The 14,595-nt window shown below is 35.1% G+C and overlaps 1 long non-coding RNA gene across 1 annotated transcript; it reads right to left on the bottom strand.

The window, feature by feature from the left end:
* Positions 1–5,470: 5,470 nt before the first annotated feature.
* LOC142350927 (uncharacterized) lies at positions 5,471–14,595 on the bottom strand. Its single transcript, XR_012760931.1, has 3 exons — positions 14,541–14,595; positions 13,847–13,934; positions 5,471–5,599 (listed from the first exon to the last, which is right to left on the bottom strand). It is a non-coding gene; the product is annotated as an uncharacterized LOC142350927 (long non-coding RNA).

Here is a 14,595-nt window from a genome sequence, read left to right as displayed (position 1 = left end):
AAAGAAAAAAATGGCATGAATAAAATATACACTGTATCTTTTCTTCGCTCATCAAAGTGTATTGTGTGAACAAAGGTGAGTTTTGTCTTTTCTTTAGTTAGCAGTCTAAATGCAAGTCATAGTCATAGAGTACATGACCTGATCTAGACGTGCAGGTCGACAAGCAAGTCTTGGCTAAACGTTGCAATTAAAAATGCAAGTATTGGCCAAGACGTACAAGACTAACTTGAAGTCTTAGCCAAGATTTGCATTTTGAATTGCACCTATAGTTCGAGACTTGCTATTGTACGTGCAAGTCGTGACTAAGACTTGCTGTAAGACTGCTAAGGGTAAAATTGACATGATCATAGCTCAGAATCAACAGTGACATAAGACTTGCAATTACACGAGCGCATTACTCATATTGTTTTGCCGTTCTGTGTAGTATTAGCTCCTTTTTTCAGAAATTTCCTTGCACTAAATATGTTTACAACTGTTGCCCCAACCTCATCTTAGGCTCCAGGATTTCCTTAAAAAACAATCTAGGTTCACAAGTGTTATACACGTTAAAATTTTTTTTAGCGATTTGCCATTTTTTAATTATTTATGTTCTGATATGTTAGTGGCGTGACAAAGTGAAACCTAAAAAGGATTTGGTGTGACTAAAACACTACCGAAGACGATCATGAAATATAGGAATTGTGTCCTTTATACTCTCACTCCTTCTATACCAACCTAACTTATGCCACTTTCTCTTAGAGTTACACCAGACTTTTGAGAATTTATTAATTTTGTTTGATCTTACAGTTTTCCTACAAAAACTTATAAGATTAGGCGTCGCCTGACAAAGATTTTGCAAGGCAATTTATCAGGTCTTCGAAGATAGATTTTTTTAATCAGGTCTCATAAGATCTTACACAATATTAGTTCATTTTTGTCAGATCTTACAAAATAAAAATTCTGCCCTATAAGATCTTGCACGATAAAAACTCTGCTGGATAAAAATTTTTATTGTGCAAGATTCTATTTTAATCTTGAAAAATCTTGTAAGATAAACATTCGGAAAGCTGTGAATCATCTTCTTGATAAGATTTTATCAGACCTTATACGATGAAAATTCTTTAGGTGAGGCATTTTCTTCAACTAGAAGACAATTCATAGTTGCTTTCAAGAAGAAGTAAAAATCTATAGCATGCAAAATCTAAGTGTCAGAGAAACAAATACAAAATTATTTTATATTGTCTTTGAGACTTATAAGATATTGTGAAAAAGTTTATTCGAGTATCAGGAATTTATATGAAGCGGTGATTATCAAACTAGGCGGAAAGTTTTTTTTCAAAGACTTAAACTCTCCTGGACTGCTAAGTTGAGCCATAGAAATTAGCCGAGACTCAGAAAAAAACTGACGCCAAAATAAAATCAACAACCTTTTTGTTTCATAATTGGTTAGTTGACCTACGTGAACTTTTATCCTGTAAGATCTAATAAGATACTTATCAGATCTTATAAGATAACAATTCAGCAGAATGAAATTATTATCTTATACAATCTGATAAGTATCTTATCATATCTTACACGATAAAAGATCACGTAGGGCAAAAATTTTATCGTGTAAGACCAGATAAGATAAAGGTTTTTGATCGGCATCTCATCAGATCTTACTTGATAAAAATTCCAGAACCACTGGGGTATTAAAATCAACTCCGCCATAGATCTCTTACAAAAAGCTGATCACAGATCTGAATGTCGGCAAAAGACGGAAAAAGTTTTTTATTATGTTTAGATCTTTTTAGAGCTGATAGGAGAAATTTAATTGATGAAGCTTTAAAGCTTTTTGCAGCTACGGTTGCCGCACTTACCAGCAATAGCAGTGAGGACAATGTTGAAGGCTTTGGACCATCCGGCAGACCACTCAGAGCAGCCCACTATCTCCAGTACGAGGAAAACCAGAGTGATGCCAGACACAATGGCTGTCACCACTTCCAAACTCCCGATAGCTTTACTGATAACATCTACTTCTTCTTAATCAGGAGTGAAGCCATGCAGGGATCCAAAATGATATATGTCTAAACAGGTTTTAAAGATTAGACGGGAATTATCAGATCATTATCGCACTGATAAGACGTAGCTAGTTGAGGTCATCCTTCGAAATGCAGATTTTAAACGATGATCAAACAATTTCCCAAAAACAAAATATAAGCTCACGTTATTTGTGTCATATTTTTAAACTCTCGTTGGTGTATATTCAATCTAAAAAAGTTTATTCAAGCTAATGTTTATTCAAGGCCAACGAGAAAAAATGGAAGAAAAATGGTAGAAAATGGTAGAAAAAATATCTGGAAAAACTGAAGAGAATAATGTCAGTAAAAAATATGTTAATTTTGAAAGCATAACCCGTTGCAGTTACGACTAAGCTCCTTTTTTGAATCCCCTTGCTCTATGGATTTTCTATCAACGTGCCCAATGAAAATGACTTCAATCATAATGTTCGGGGCCGATCAACAGAACGACGTTTCAAATGACGCTAGTGAAATTGCCAGACGAACCAAAATATTGAAACTTTAATGCTGGCCAATAAACTTTGAGAAAATGGTATTATTGTTTTTAATTGGCTGATTGCTCACACACGTCTCCATGTTCTAAAATAGGACATCACTGTTACTGTAAATTAGCTGAGAAAGCGCGATAGGCCAAAAAAGAAAAATTCTATTTTTTTGGGGATATCACTTTCGGTTGTGATTAATTCATATGATGTCCCAGAAGCTGCTGTGGCATAGCTATGGCCCAAGAGACATGACCTGATGCGGTAAAATATATAATCAAAAATTAAGCTACGTCCACTTTAGGTGGACGTAGCTTAATTTGCGCATAAAGATGAGCGCATAAAGATTGTGTTTTGAATTTGCGCATAAAGATTGAGCGCATAAAGTTAAAGTGTTTTAAATTTCTCAAACAATAACAATCGTTGAAATTGTCGCATCAATTGCCACGGGAGAGGTTAGAAGAAGGAAGATAACCGACTTACGACAAAATAATAGTTCTCAAACAACCGGCGGGGGTCGGCTTTGGTTGTAGCTAACTGGGGTATAGTGATACTAGCATTAGAGGGTTGATTGAATTTTCGGTCTTATAGAAGTCACGGAGAGAAATTGAAGGTTGGAAGAGGGGGGAGGACGATGGCGGAGGAGCGTGAGCCCGGGAGTTGTGAGGAAAACAGGTTAGTTAGGGGGTTGCAAACTCCAACTAACACCATTTTCAACAGTTCTTGTGAATCGTATACGCAGAGACTATTAAGTTGTAAAGCTCTATGAGAGTTGTTCAGCCAAATCATGAACTCCACGGTTTACTTGATTATCTCGTTTTTCAGGACAAAAAATTGATAGCGTGAGACAAAAAAAACTGGTCGGACTAAAAATTGCATAGACACCACAAGACTAATGGAATTGTTACAGACTTTGTTTGAGAGCAATTAACTAAAAAAATTTTACGAGAAAAGGATTTTTTTACTACAAACGTTTATGAGCGAAAACCAACAAAAATTGTTCAAAATCATTAAAGCGTCTCTCTCTCTCAAAAAAGAAAAAAATGGCATGAATAAAATATACACTGTATCTTTTCTTCGCTCATCAAAGTGTATTGTGTGAACAAAGGTGAGTTTTGTCTTTTCTTTAGTTAGCAGTCTAAATGCAAGTCATAGTCATAGAGTACATGACCTGATCTAGACGTGCAGGTCGACAAGCAAGTCTTGGCTAAACGTTGCAATTAAAAATGCAAGTATTGGCCAAGACGTACAAGACTAACTTGAAGTCTTAGCCAAGATTTGCATTTTGAATTGCACCTATAGTTCGAGACTTGCTATTGTACGTGCAAGTCGTGACTAAGACTTGCTGTAAGACTGCTAAGGGTAAAATTGACATGATCATAGCTCAGAATCAACAGTGACATAAGACTTGCAATTACACGAGCGCATTACTCATATTGTTTTGCCGTTCTGTGTAGTATTAGCTCCTTTTTTCAGAAATTTCCTTGCACTAAATATGTTTACAACTGTTGCCCCAACCTCATCTTAGGCTCCAGGATTTCCTTAAAAAACAATCTAGGTTCACAAGTGTTATACACGTTAAAATTTTTTTTAGCGATTTGCCATTTTTTAATTATTTATGTTCTGATATGTTAGTGGCGTGACAAAGTGAAACCTAAAAAGGATTTGGTGTGACTAAAACACTACCGAAGACGATCATGAAATATAGGAATTGTGTCCTTTATACTCTCACTCCTTCTATACCAACCTAACTTATGCCACTTTCTCTTAGAGTTACACCAGACTTTTGAGAATTTATTAATTTTGTTTGATCTTACAGTTTTCCTACAAAAACTTATAAGATTAGGCGTCGCCTGACAAAGATTTTGCAAGGCAATTTATCAGGTCTTCGAAGATAGATTTTTTTAATCAGGTCTCATAAGATCTTACACAATATTAGTTCATTTTTGTCAGATCTTACAAAATAAAAATTCTGCCCTATAAGATCTTGCACGATAAAAACTCTGCTGGATAAAAATTTTTATTGTGCAAGATTCTATTTTAATCTTGAAAAATCTTGTAAGATAAACATTCGGAAAGCTGTGAATCATCTTCTTGATAAGATTTTATCAGACCTTATACGATGAAAATTCTTTAGGTGAGGCATTTTCTTCAACTAGAAGACAATTCATAGTTGCTTTCAAGAAGAAGTAAAAATCTATAGCATGCAAAATCTAAGTGTCAGAGAAACAAATACAAAATTATTTTATATTGTCTTTGAGACTTATAAGATATTGTGAAAAAGTTTATTCGAGTATCAGGAATTTATATGAAGCGGTGATTATCAAACTAGGCTGAAAGTTTTTTTTCAGAGACTTAAACTCTCCTGGACTGCTAAGTTGAGCCATAGTAATTAGCCGAGACTCAGAAAAAAACTGACGCCAAAATAAAATCAACAACCTTTTTGTTTCATAATTGATTAGTTGACCTACGTGAACTTTTATCCTGTAAGATCTAATAAGATACTTATCAGATCTTATAAGATAACAATTCAGCAGAATGAAATTATTATCTTATACAATCTGATAAGTATCTTATCATATCTTACACGATAAAAGATCACGTAGGGCAAAAATTTTATCGTGTAAGACCAGATAATATAAAGGTTTTTGATCGGCATCTCATCAGATCTTACTTGATAAAAATTCCAGAACCACTGGGGTATTAACATCAACTCCGCCATAGATCTCTTACGAAAAGCTGATCACAGATCTGAATGTCGGCAAAAGACGGAAAAAGTTTTTTATTATGTTTAGATCTTTTTAGAGCTGATAGGAGAAATTTAATTGATAAAGCTTTAAAGCTTTTTGCAGCTACGGTTGCCGCACTTACCAGCAATAGCAGTGAGGACAATGTTGAAGGCTTTGGACCATCCGGCAGACCACTCAGAACAGCCCACTATCTCCAGTACGAGGAACACCAGAGTGATGCCAGACACAATGGCTGTCACCACTTCCAAACTCCCGATAGCTTTACTGATAACATCTACTTCTTCGTAATCAGGAGTGAAGCCATGCAGGGATCCAAAATGATATATGTCTAAACAGGTTTTAAAGATTAGACGGGAATTATCAGATCATTATCGCACTGATAAGACGTAGCTAGTTGAGGTCATCCTTCGAAATGCAGATTTTAAACCATGATCAAACAATTTCCCAAAAACAAAATATAAGCTCACGTTATTTGTGTCATATTTTTAAACTCTCGTTGGTGTATATTCAATCTAAAAAAGTTTATTCAAGCTAATGTTTATTCAAGGCCAACGAGAATAAAATGGAAGAAAAATGGTAGAAAATGGTAGAAAAAATATCTGGAAAAACTGAAGAGAATAATGTCAGTAAAAAATATGTTAATTTTGAAGGCAAAACCCGTTGCAGTTACGACTAAGCTCCTTTTTCGAATCCCCTTGCTCTATGGATTTTCTATCAACGTGCCCAATGAAAATGACTTCAATCATAATGTTCGGGGCCGATCAACAGAACGACGTTTCAAATGACGCTAGTGAAATTGCCAGACGAACCAAAATATTGAAATTTTAATGCTGGCCAATAAACTTTGAGAAAATGGTATTATTGTTTTTAATTGGCTGATTGCTCACACACGTCTCCATGTTCTAAAATAGGACATCACTGTTACTGTAAATTAGCTGAGAAAGCGCGATAGGCCAAAAAAGAAAAATTCTATTTTTTTGGGGATCTCACTTTCGGTTGTGATTAATTCATATGATGTCCCAGAAGCTGCTGTGGCATAGCTATGGCCCAAGAGACATGACCTGATGCGGTAAAATATGTAATCAAAAATTAAGCTACGTCCACTTTAGGTGGACGTAGCTTAATTTGCGCATAAAGATGAGCGCATAAAGATTGTGTTTTGAATTTGCGCATAAAGATTGAGCGCATAAAGTTAAAGTGTTTTAAATTTCTCAAACAATAACAATCGTTGAAAATTCTATAATTTGGTAGATCTTTTTGTTGAGACGTCGCCATTTCAAATGGTGACAATCACAATTGTTTCAACTGAACGACAATTGCATGCATTCTCAAGGTTAGTCCTTGCTAAACATTGACATTTCGACTATTTTATCCATAATGTATTCCTCAATCATTCATAATGACCAAATTAAAAGAGAAACAAGGAAGAAAGTATTATGCAGAGATTTGTGGACCGCTTTCTGTAGCCATGCCTCTCAATCGTTGTGGGATAGAATCCGGAAACAACGGGCCACTTATCGCGGTTGAGTGGCCCGTCAACTATTTTTAAATTTTCAGCGCATATAGAGATTTTGCATACATTACATATTTTTGTTGGCCAATTAAAACAAAGTTTCGGTGTCCATTTTAAAGTTTATCCATTTTAAAAGCCCTCACAGTAGAACAATTATTTATGTCTGCCAACTGATGAGCAAAAAACCAACAACAATTTCCCGTGAATTGTGTTCTGATCAAATAATTTCTTAATTTTGACTAAACCATTTGCGTGATTACGTAATGTATTACGGCTTCTTATTGCAGAGATACATGAAAGCTGCTACCCTAGTCAAGCCATGATAGATTTTTAATTATTCGAAAAGTACAAATTTGTTATAAAAATGTCTATCAATGCACATTTTAGAAATTGTTAGAACATTATTTAAATCATGTTGTAAGTTTTAAAATTAATAAAAGTAACTTTACAAATTTATAAAATAATTTTTTATTTCACAAAATGTTTTTTTAAGTTTAGAGCACTTGATTTGTATTTTGTTTCTTTTCACAAGTTACAAATCAAGTGTAAATCAAGAAAAAAAGATTCACAGAAGATCTCCAGTCCCTAGCTTGCCTTGCGATGCTTTTTTGAAAATGTTGACATCATTGCGTTCAATTATGCAAAAAATGGTGATATTTAGCTCCGAAGAGCTAGTAGTTTATGTTGTCATTTTGCACATTGTTCAAAGTACATATTTTCTATTCAGTTAAATATGCAAAATACCTTTAGCTTCACATAATCTTGTTTTTAACCCCCCTTATGAAGACAGGAAATATTTGGTGAATAATGTTTGGTGCATTTTTAACGGATTCTTATGGAGTCATTTTTTGATTTATGTACCTCAATGACAGGCTGAAATACCCTTTGAGTATGTTTTCTTGTAATTTTTCATTTTGTGTGACAAGCAGATCTCGGCTTGTTTATTTTCACATCTGAACAAATTTTCATCCGCTCAATTCCGAGGTCCAATTTGACTGTGCCCCCAGTACGTGTTTGTACCCCCATGTTATACCCCCACTTCTCTCGTAGTTACAGAACACGCACCATTACAATATAACATTATGAGGAAATATGACACGTCAACTTCGGTGTCGCAAATAACATGCATCCACTAAGCTCGGGACACAACGTGAAGAGACCTATAGTCAATTATACAGTATTGATGAGACTTTGGCTTTTTCGGTATGAGTTTATGAGTTTATGATCGGACTCAGCTGTGATCAAATTTTAAATTCTTTTTGCTGTCTTTACTCAATGGTGTTATTTTGAACCCACCCCTGCTGCTTATTCCAAACGGCCAGTTCATAGCAAATTTTGAACAAACCCCTCGACGTGAAAGCCAGGCCTCTTTTTCTCCAAAAAATTTTGATGGTAACGTTTAGTTTTCTTTTTTGTTTTTCAGATTCTTTGTTGTGACGGACTCTGCTTCAACCCCTGTCTCAGTGGCATTAAAACTTTTACCCATCATGCGTGTGTGCCATTTTTCATAGTGACACACATTATAAATTGAGGTCCCAGTCAGCACTGATGAGGTCGAAACATAAGACATTTTTGATTTTTTTTCCATTTGTCCCCCCCCCCCCCCCCGCTTAGTGGGTTCCTACTGTTTGCACCATCCAAACGCAGATGCCTTTCGTAAATAATGGTTTCCCTTGTGATGAGCGGATTCAAAACTTGCAAGAATCTTGGAAAATATCAATCAGGGCAAAAAAATAAATCGGGGTACAAATGCTTTAGAAAATATCTTTGAAGCAAATTATTGTTAATTAAACAAATTACAAAACCTAATTCAATGAAAAAAAATTAGCCCGGATTCAAAATCTTGCAAGAATCTTGCAAATTTTTGAATTCTGGAAAATTTATTTGTGTATTTTTGGTAGCTAAAACTAACTGAAAACCAAATATCATGACTGATATCAGAAATCTTGATCAGCAAAACTGAAACTAAATGACTTTTTTCGTAAATGCTTTTTGAATGTGAAATCTTGCAAGAATTCAAAACCAGGGTTATTATGTAATGACACGTACTCACTAGCTCGGGGCTCATAAGGTACTGGGGGCAGGGGGAGGGAGGACACAGACGGAAAAGATTCCAGTTCTTTCAATGCAGAACGCATACGTGAATCTGTTTTGAGCAAATCTGACTGTCACCCAGAACCGCGTAGTGGCTCCAGACACTAGCCAAAAATTCGAAATGACTGCTATGAAGGGTCACATAACGTTGCTTAAATCACGCAATTTGGCAAATTTTTAAATTCGGAAATATTGTGAAAGTCAACTTTTGACTACGTATTTGGGATCTTCTGACATTTGGCGCTACTTGTTTTCAGCATTTTAAAACTTTGTACTTTGTACATGTGTGTTTTATGTATAGGTTGCATGACTCTGCTTGGAGTCTCATGGCGTTCATCGAAAATCATGTAGAACTTCGAGAACTTCATGTAGATGTTAGGCCAGAATCTTGAAGTGATTTCTACAGAGTCCTAACTTGCTTAAAACACTCACGGGCACATTTTGAAATGCCGAAATTCTGCAGTGCCAGAAGTCAAAATGCCAGAAGTTGCAACTTAGCCAAAATTTGAATTCCGTTTACTTTGGTCATTTTAAAACGTGCGCGTTTCGTGTTTTAAGCATGGTTAAGTGACTCTGCAGAAGTCTCTTCAAAATTCTGACTTAATATCTCGAACCACTTCGCGGTTCTCGATAAACGACAGAAGTTCTCAGTGACTTCAAGCGGAGTCACTTAACCATTACTTAAAAACACGACAATTGCACGGTTTAAAATGACGAAAAAATCATAAAATTTACTCTCTGACTGTTTACATGAAAACTTCTGGCACTGAACTTCCGTTAAATATACTTGAAACAAAAAAAACTTCAAATCATTCAAACAAAATAATATAGTAAACATCAACAAATTTCTTAAAGAATCACATTATAAAATTTTCTGTTGATTGTTTTCCTCCTAAAAATAAAAATAACTTTTAAAAGCTCCTACGTTACTAGTCAAAGGAATTTTTTCATGTTGTGAGAGCAAGAAGTCACTCAACGTTTTCTTAAAAACGTTTTCATTTTTTGCCAATCGAAGCCACTGTGGTAACTTATTCCATTTTTATACGCATTGACGAACAATCGAATTCATTCCAAAGCTGGTTTTGTCATTTTGTCTAATTTTGAATTGTTTTGTTCGAGTATTTTGATGAAGAGTCAGATACCCGTGAAAATTTTCAGATTTTTCTGGCCTAGTGATATCATAAGGAAATTTTTTAGCAAAATTTTTGCTATTATAAGCGCAGCTGGAAAGGTCTTTGTCTGGATTAACAGATCTACCGCTTTGTCATACTTTTTGCGTAGAAAGCACAACTTTATACCCCAGTTAATCTGTCGGTTAAGGCGTTTTAGTTTTCTTGCAAATAATTTTGAAAGGAGATTGCCAAAAATGATAATTGTGAAAGCCCAAGTGATTTTAGAAGAAGAATGCGCGCGATCAGGGGAACTTGATGTCTTATAAGGTTAATTGATCTTATAATATAAGCCAACTTCTTCAAGGTTTTATTCAGCAGCTCATCGAAACTAAGATTCCTGTTATTTTGAATACCAAGATGTCTGCAAATTTTTTGTATTGTGAGAACTTCGTTTATATAAAAAAATCCGAGATCAGAATTTTTGCGCGAGAAAAAGATGAATTCGATTTTGTTTTTATTAAAAGTCAGTTTGTTCATCTCCACATATTCTTCTTTTTTTTGTAATTTTTCCGTGACTTTTTCATGTAAGCTACTTTTCTGTCCACAACAGACATACTTGTGTCAACTGCGAATTGAATTACCTTTTCCGTTGTGTTTATATTAGATGAGAAATCGTTCACATATAAAAGAAAAATGAGTGGTCCTGAAACGGTTCCTTGTGTCACACCGCGATACACAATTTCACAATCCGAGAACATGCCATTAAGTTTTACCGTTTGTCTGCGGTTGGCGAAAAATAAAAACAGTAATTCTTTCGCTTCCTGGGAAAAACCATACATTTCAATTTTTTAAAGAAAATGTTATGCAAAATGTAAGTAAACGCTTTTGCAAGGTCTAGAAAAATTGCAACAGTTTTTTGCTTTGATCTAAATTAGCCGAAACTGTTTCAACTGCATCTAAAACTGCATTTGTTGCAGACTTTTTTTTCTGAAATCCAAATTGTTCCTTAGTTATAATTTTATGCTTATCAATGAACTCCATCATCGGAGTCAGAAGCAGGCGCTCAAAGAAAGATTTTTGCAAAACTCGGAGTTACAGAAATTGGTCGATAATTTGTGCTATCTAATTTATCAATTTTTGTACATTGGTGTTACATAGGCTAGTTTTATTTAGTTGGGAACATTTTCTCCTTAATGCCTATAGCTATACCTATAGCTAATTTGCAAGACTTTCTGAGCCGGATTGAGATTTCACCAGGTCCTGCTGCTTTGTTATCGTCCAGCGAGTCAATGACTGAATAAACTTCTTTTCTAGTTACAGTTCTGAATGTGAATACAGGTAAATTAAGTTTATCAGGGTATTTACAAGCAATATCCGAACCTTTTAAAACAGCTAGTTTAGCAAATGATCTATTTAGACAATTGACAATATTTTTTGATTCCCTCGAAATTTCACCACTGTTTAATCTGATTTCATCAACCTTGACACTTTTTCGAAGCCACTGTGGTAACTTATTCCATTTTTATACGCATTGACGAACAATCGAATTCATTCCAAAGCTGGTTTTGTCATTTTGTCTAATTTTGAATTGTTTTGTTCGAGTATTTTGATGAAGAGTCAGATACCCGTGAAAATTTTCAGAATTTTCTGGCCTAGTGATATCATAAGGAAATTTTTTAGCAAAATTTTTGCTATTATAAGCTCAGCTGGAAAGGTCTTTGTCTGGATTAACAGATCTACCGCTCTGTCATACTTTTTGCGTAGAAAGCACAACTTTATACCCCAGTTAATCTGTCGGTTAAGGCGTTTTAGTTTTCTTGCAAATAATTTTGAAAGGAGATTGCCAAAAATGATAATTGTGAAAGCCCAAGTGATTTTAGAAGAAGAATGCGCGCGATCAGGGAAACTTGATGTCTTATAAGGTTAATTGATCTTATAATATAAGCCAACTTCTTCAAGGTTTTATTCAGCTGCTCATCGAAACTAAGATTCCTGTTATTTTGAATACCAAGATGTCTGCAAATTTTTTGTATTGTGAGAACTTCGATTATATAAAAAAATCCGAAATCAGAATTTTTGCGCGAGAAAAAGATGAATTCGATTTTGTTTTTATTAAAAGTCAGTTTGTTCATCTCCACATATTCTTCTTTTTTGTAATTTTTCCGTGACTTTTTCATGTAAGCTACTTTTCTGTCCACAACAGACATACTTGTGTCAACTGCGAATTGAATTACCTTTTCCGTTGTGTTTATATTAGATGAGAAATCGTTCACATATAAAAGAAAAATGAGTGGTCCTGAAACGGTTCCTTGTGTCACACCGCGATACACAATTTCACAATCCGAGAACATGCCATTACGTTTTACCGTTTGTCTGCGGTTGGCGAAAAATAAAAACAGTAATTCTTTCGCTTCCTGGGAAAAACCATACATTTCAATTTTTTAAAGAAAATGTTATGCAAAATGTAAGTAAACGCTTTTGCAAGGTCTAGAAAAATTGCAACAGTTTTTTGCTTTGATCTAAATTAGCCGAAACTGTTTCAACTGCATCTAAAACTGCATTTGTTGCAGACTTTTTTTTCTGAAATCCAAATTGTTCCTTAGTTATAATTTTATGCTTATCAATGAACTCCATCATCGGAGTCAGAAGCAGGCGCTCAAAGAAAGATTTTTGCAAAACTCGGAGTTACAGAAATTGGTCGATAATTTGTGCTATCTAATTTATCAATTTTTGTACATTGGTGTTACATAGGCTAGTTTTATTTAGTTGGGAACATTTTCTCCTTAATGCCTATAGCTATGCCTATAGCTAATTTGCAAGACTTTCTGAGCCGGATTGAGATTTCACCAGGTCCTGCTGCTTTGTTATCGTCCAGCGAGTCAATGACTGAATAAACTTCTTTTCTAGTTACAGTTCTGAATGTGAATACAGGTAAATTAAGTTTATCAGGGTATTTACAAGCAATATCCGAACCTTTTAAAACAGCTAGTTTAGCAAATGATCTATTTAGACAATTGACAATATTTTTTGGTTCCCTCGAAATTTCACCACTGTCTAATCTGATTTCATCAACCTTGACACTTTTTTCACTCGGACTGGCCTTCTGTTTAATTATTTTCCATTGTTCCTGACTTGTTGGTAGTTTTAGAAGAGATTGATGCAAAAATTGTTGTGCGCCTCCCTTAGTCTCCTATTAACTAAGTTTCGTAAGCGCTTAAATTCTTTTTACGTCTCGCTGTCAGGAATTTTTTTCCATTTATTGAACAAAAAAGTTTTTGGGCGATCAAATGCTTCAATTCTTTTGTTAACCAGTGCTTAGAACTCTTAAAATTTTCTCCCCTTTTTTTAACAGTCTGAATTGGTGCGCGTTATTTAACAATTTTCTGAAAAATATCGATGAATGAATCAAACATATCGGTGCCATTCTCACATTGGTTCATTCTACGCCATTCGGCGAGGGCAAGATCTCTGTTAAATTTGGAGCGTGAGAAAATATTGATCTCATTTTGGGGTCTTCCCCATTATAGCCCCCCCCCTCTAGTGGTCAGATAACCTATACCCCCATTATGGTAAATATACCATAATGCGGGGCTATAACTTCATGGGGTCTATATTGGAAAAGACCCTCATTTCGTGTGAATTTTCCAAATTTAATTTTGCTGATCTCTGGAGCATCAGGTTATAAAATGCTGTATTTGGTTATATAGAGGTCAAAATTTTAAAACCTGCAGAGCTCAAAGCTGGTGTTTCAAGCAAGGTTTCATGAGTCCGAATAACACCAGGATTTTCTCAATGACCTAATCAGAGTCACACGCAACTTATTCGTAAATTATGAACGCTGAAATCAAATTGTTACCTTTTATTGATGTGCAATTTTGTGTCGACAGATTTTTGAGATGACAAATGACACATATTTCCCAAAATGAAAACTCCAGCTCAGTTAACTGTAAAGGATCTTGTTACACTGTTGAGGGGACAATGCATACCCCTCTCACGTTCTAGAACTCATTGTCGAGAAAAAGTATATCTTGCAAGGCATCTATTCTGTTTTGCCCCCCCCCCCCCCTCCCCCGTTACAAAATTATATGTAGCACGTTACTATGGCAGAATCTTGCAAAACATTGCATCGTCTTGCAATATTTTCATCCAAAATTGTGCAATATAAAGTTTTGCTAGAAAGATCTGGGTGTGCTATAATTTCGTTTGAAGGCTATGATGGGAAAAACCCAATAATATCTTCTTTGATAAACAGTTTGCAGCCTCTTGAAAGCTATACTTTTATTCATACAAGACCATGCTTAAACTATTGGTTTCGACTAAGGCGGGCATCTCACGCCAACTATATATTTTTAACTCTCTAAATACGTTAGATGACCACCCTATATTTCCTTCCTAAGAAACGGAAGATCAAAATGAGATTATTTTGAGTCAATAACTTGATAAAAAATCATTGTTGTAAACGGAATAAGGTATTAGTTGTCAGCTGTCGGTGGGGCAGGGGTATGAAAAATTTTGCTTCAGTCGTTCAGTCTGTAACAAGATCCCATTACCAATTTTGATGTTTCATTAAACAATTTTGCTTCGAACACACTCGGTTTGTGAGTA

Source organism: Convolutriloba macropyga, chromosome 1 (assembly GCF_964194025.1).
Source record: "Convolutriloba macropyga chromosome 1, txConMacr16.3, whole genome shotgun sequence".
NCBI lineage: Eukaryota > Metazoa > Xenacoelomorpha > Acoela > Convolutidae > Convolutriloba > Convolutriloba macropyga.
Note: the sequence above shows the minus strand (reverse complement) of the source record. Positions and strands in the feature narration are given on the sequence as shown.